Consider the following 6,000-nt stretch of genomic DNA (forward strand, 5'->3'; position numbering starts at 1 on the left):
CCCAGATGGAATCTGGGGGTTTTTTTGCAAATTAACCAATAGAGAACATGGCCCTCTTGTGTGTGATATGATGAATCCAGAAGAGCAGTGTGCACTAACGTGTCACACACTGGTCACATAAAGCCTTTCTGATCCGCAACAAGGAACTGCTGGTGATGGAACAAAACTCTTCTGTTACACTTTCAAGATATTATAATATAAGCTTATAATTGGAATTAGTCTTACTTTCTGAAAAAGATATTTAGAATAAAATATAAAACCTGGAATTCTGACATCCTCCTTTATTCATAAGAGATTCATTCTGAAGTAAGCATGAAGATATCTCATTACTCCTGTGTCTGGGAGTTGCCTAAAAGACCACGAGACTTTGTGATTAGGGAAATACTATGGCAGAAAAAAGAGCTGAAACATCTCTGAAATACATTTGCAACCAAAAGGGAACAAAATGTCCCTTAAAAAATGGAATTGAAGAAACTGGAACAGTATCTCTTTTACATGGCAACCTGGGGAAATAATATTTTTTTGCATTAAGTTGCATGTGAATCCAGCACAGATGCTCTCTCCATATTTGCCTTCCACAAAAGATATAAAACCAAGCTGAATCAGGAGATTTAACTATATTCTGAGTATTAGTGGGTTTGTTTTTCTCCTTAAAATGTGTCTTCAGTTCTGTAAACAAAATGTTGACATTCTGACTTTATAGTGACACAAGATCTAAATAAAGTTTGTTGCAGAAAAAAAAAAAAAAAAAAAAAAAAAAAAAAAAAAAAAAAAAACTGAGAAGACAGCAAGCCAAGGCACATTATTATTAGCATTAGTATTATTAGCATTATTCTAGCAATTAGAAAGGATTTCCCATTAAACTCACACTTCTTTTTGGGTAGGTATTATTGCCATGTTCCAAGAAAAGTCTTCTTGAAAAATACTTCTTGCAACCATTTCACCTGGGGAGACAAGGCTACCACTAACTCCAGGAGTGATGCTTATGGATGCATCATGGTTCTGTCAGGTTCCAGACATCTATTGTGGGATCTCATTTAAGTTGTTTACAGCACAGACACTTATGTCTGGGCTTTTTATCTAACCACCCTAAGAGGTCAAGGGAGAGAAAAAGATACTGATTAATTCACTTAAACTCAAGCAGACACTTAAGGAGATCAAGACTATCTACTCACAAAAAATGTCAAATTGTGTCCAGCAAGTTTGAAAAGAGTCCAGCAGGAATACCTGGCAGGCATTTAGACTTAAGCAAAATTAATCTCACCCTTCATTTCAGCAGGTGTTGCATAAATTAATAGATCACAGACATAGGAAAAACCAGATCATGTCCCCCATATGCTTCCAAATATGCTTGTGTGACAAAACAGTGAAAATATTACTCCAGTAGCTCTCTACATTTACACCAAACAGCCCCCATCTGCTGATGCAGACACAAAACAGCTGCAGGAGGGAGGTCAGCATTGCTGGGTGTTTGCTGGCTGCTGTATTCTCTGTTTGTGACAACAAACCAAATGGAGCACAGAAAAACAGCAGGCTCTTTTGGCTTGCAGTCAAACAGTGAAATGGTCCCATCAACTGGGCTGTGGCCAACACTGCTTCCCATGTCAGGTATCCAGGGAAGAAATCAGTCAAGCCTGCAATTTCTGTCTTACCTATTCCCACTCTCTCAGACTAAGCCAACCGTTTTAAATTCATCACTCTCCTTAGCCACCTTTCCTGCCTTGCTTGTGTTTTTCCCCCATAAATATATATATATATATGTTCTTTATCAAACAAAGCAATCTGACTGTCATTACCATAGAAATTATGTCAAGAACTATATAAAAACGTTTTTCCTTTAACCTCTCCTTGCATTTATGGTCCAGCTGCTTTAATAGACAAAAAAAAAAAAATCATTCTTTGTACACATCATTACTATTGGAAAGATTAAAACAGTCTGTCTATCATAAAGAAAAATAGCAACCCACACACTGAGGAGCAACTTCTGCATGTAACCATCCAACCCAAATTCCAGGACATGGCCCCTCCTTAGTATGAAATGTCTCAGGACGCTGCTTTTCTGCCCAAGCAGCCCTGGAGGTGCTGAAGAAAGAGGAAGGAAAGACAAAAAGATGTAATTAAAAACCAGCCAAACCAACAACAGTGGGGAAAGCTCTCTGCCTGCAACCTGCCTGTTGCCCAGGAGAATCAATCAGTCTCTAAATTGATTTCCAAAACAAGAGAAGAGGCTGAGAAGGGCCAGTGTCTTCAGTGTCTGAGCCATTCCTCAGTTCAGCTGTGCCTATGTTATTGTACATAACAATATATTATGATTTGCACTAAGGGAGAGCTAATTTATTATCCCAAAAAAAGTGTTGGAGAGCTTCATCACACAGACAAGAGATTCAGGCCTACTTTTTGTGAGGCAAGTTTTAAGAAAATCCTATTACTTCCTGTACTTTTGATGAAAATACATTTAGGCTGTTTTATCCCAACTTGGGTCTTATTTGATAGGTTCTATGTCCTAATGGTAGCATTTCAGTGCCCATAAAATTGTGCTCATGGAAGAGCTGCCACAAACATTGCATTGGAACAATCCCTGGCTCGCTCAGCGATTGGTTCAGTGCAGTCGCTTTCCTGATTGAGGCCTCCAAGCTCTATTACCATACAAATTATGTTAGAATGAGAACAGGAAATGGGAAAAGTGTTTCTTATTGATTATGAAGTTGAAGTTGTTTTATAAGCAATGTGGGATAGTTTACCTTGTGACTCATGCAGCTATACAATTCAATAACCCCTATCTTATCCATAATGCTATAATCGAGTCAGGCTGTTTTCCTTGAGGCTGCTGCATCTTTGTGTGCATCCACATTGCAGTGGAGACACTCATTTGCTAAAATAACCCTAGGTGTGTCATCCAGAGCTATGTCCTTGGCAGTCTCATGTTACTGTTGAAAGCTCTGAGTCCCTTCTGGCTGTCTTTGATTTCACTCTGTGTGTCCCTCAACTTCCAGGGAGGTTTCTGGCACAGCAGCTCCACCTGCACTGCCCCGACACCCCAGGCTGCACACACAGGGCTCTTCAGCTCTGCACACTGGGCCTTTGCCTGCCCACGTGAAAGCCACACAGGCCCCACTTGCTGGGAATTCTGCGATGTCCCCTTTTTCTCTTCTACACTTCTTAAAAGCAGCAAGACAGTGCAGAGATGGAGATTTTCTTCTGACCTCCTTTGGATATCAAGGCCAAGCCTCATTTCCTCAGGGAATAGACAAGTATGTGGGCTGAACATGCTGCTTGACACAATTTGTCTTAACAAAAACACTTGGCTCGTGAAAGTAAACACTTGCAAGAAACTGTGCCAGCTATAATTCCATCACTCTTCTGGCCCTATTAAGGACTTTACTAAAAAAAATTGTCTCCTGTCACTGCACACAGCCTCATTTTTATAACTTATGCTACTGTCCCAGAGCAGTCACAAACCCTGCAGTATTAGGACACCCAGCTCTCACTGTCTTGGGATAGGCCAGGCCAAGTAGGACTAGGCTGGGAGGGAACCACAAAGCCACTTGGATTGAGTTTGTAGTTTCTTTTGACTTGGAGCTTTGAGGGTTTCTATTTTCAGTATATTGGTAACTTGACACCTTTTTCTGTATTTAGAATGGTTTTTGGAAATGAAGATGAGATGCAAAGCTGAAATTGGAGGTTTGGTTCCTCTGACTAAGCATCAGATTTGTTTATTTGCTTGTGATTGCAGAGTCTCTTATTGTGGATGAGGTTGTCTATGTCAAAAAGATTGTGATTTAAATTTTATATCCCAGGGTAAATAGCAATTACTTTGGAGACAATAACCTCACAAAGCTGTGTTTTCATCACTCTGCAAGTGTAATTATGCCAGACTGATATGAGAAACAGGCACAAGAATTGGATCATTCAGAATTTAAGGTGATTGTTCCTCACCAAAATGGTGAAAAACACCACTGATTATGATAAAAAATGTTCAGTATTCGTGCTTTCAGAGTAGGGAAAATATTTACCAAGGAGATATTTCTGGGGCAATGATAATTTTTCCATCGATAATGCTTTGAATAATGCTTCTATACAGTTAATTGTGTCAAAGTTGTTTAAACATCTTACCTTATATTTCCATATGAAAATTTGTTAACTTGTAAAATACGGCTTACACACTAAATCTCCTGGGTCTAAGGAGAATGACAACAATAATACAATGATATATTTCTCAGCACAGGTACCAGCCCACACATTCAGTTCTAAATGAAGTGTTCTTCCTTTATTTTTTAAATATAAATTGTTCATATTTGAGCACCCAGAAAAACTCCATTAAGTAAGACTTAACTGTGTAAAGGATGTCAAAAGAGCCTATATACCAGACAACTTAGTGCTTTAAAAGCTTCAGTGCTCCTACTGTAGTTCTACCTTATGCAACCAAATACCAGTTACATGAAAAATTGTGATAACGTTGTAAAAGCTGCCAGAGCTCTGAGATGAACTTTTGTGCCAGTAACAATGAACAACACTGACAATGAGCAACACTTTTTTCCTGTTAGAGAAAAAAGAGCAACTCAGCACAGCTAACTTTGGAAAGAACAAGCTACCACTGTGCTCATCTTGGACCAATTTAAAGGTGCTTATGAGTTCGCTCTGCCCTGCTCTAGGACAAACTTGTAGGAAAGAAATTTAGGATCCTCATTTCTTAGGGTCTCCCTGGTTTTGTTCCACCTAGAAGACAGAGGGGAGACATGGTCTGAAAGGTCACCAATAGCAGAGTAGTGACCTAGAGAGGGATGGTGAAGTTTTGTTATGGAGAAATCTCAGCATAACTGGTTTATTAATAAATTGTTGTAGTCTTGCCTTCAGCCTCTGCAAGAGCTGAGAACAGGGCAGGATGAATCTGGAGATAGTCATCAGCATGAATCTGGAGATGGTAAGTCATCAGCATGCCTAACCCCTGGAGTGGTTGACTGTCACCTGGAAATTTTTCTGTTCAAATCTAGGGACTTTGAGTGAAAACTTTCAAGTTACTCCCAAGACTCTCCCTCCAGATTTCCCTCCATCAATGTCCATAGGACAAGTTTTTTCCTAATTTTCTGCTGTCTCACTCATCTGACATGCATTTTGTTGGACACTGAGTCCTGCTACAAACTTGGGAGGATAATTAAAAAAAAAAAAAAAGAAGCATTAAATAACAGAGTTTTATACTCCTTTTTAAACACTGTTTGACATGCAGAGGCCTCTGGTATATCTAAATCACAGAATAAATTCTGCAGAAATCCAGAGGCTTCACCCTGGAGCAGTCCAGCACAGACTGTCGCACCCAGAGCAGTCCAGCATAGACAGAGGCTCTGTCGCACAGAGCCTCACTGCATGCACACAGCTGTCTGGGTTTGTCTGCAGCTTCTCACCTCAGCAGACTCTGGGCTTGTTCACTGCAGAGCAGGATGGACAAATTGCTGGACTGAAATGTGGGACTGAAACATGAAGTAGCATCTCCTGACTACTCGTCTGCAAGGAGCAGGTATTGTAGCTAACAGTGAAATATCTCCTTGGTCTTCATGTTCTTCACCCTTTGTACTAGAAGAAGTTTATTTATCCAGACTTGGAAATGGCAAGTGCAATAAGGCAGTGCTCTTTCACCTCCCAAAAGTAAGAAAGAGAGAAGGAAAGGGTTGTGGTTGTATCTAGTGAGGGCTACCTAGATAAAAAAGAGACTGGCCAAAGAAACGCAGGTCCGATCAATGTGATTAACACTGCGCAACTCCTTTATTTTGAGAGAAATGGCGACTTTTATACACTTCTATATAGTTTACAGTTCAGATAGCTCAGTCATTGGCACACAGCAAGGGAAAGAATGAAAACACACACTATGTAACTTACAGTTAAGGTGGCTACACATGTGCCTACTAACTACTTTACTCAGTGACCTTCAAATCCCCATTATCTTTCCCAAACGCCTTAATATCTATTTCTAGCTGCACCACACGCCTGAAGGAATTGTAGCTGCGC

Source organism: Zosterops lateralis (genome assembly GCF_965231275.1).
Source record: "Zosterops lateralis genome assembly, chromosome: 4".
Taxonomy (NCBI): Eukaryota; Metazoa; Chordata; class Aves; order Passeriformes; family Zosteropidae; genus Zosterops; species Zosterops lateralis.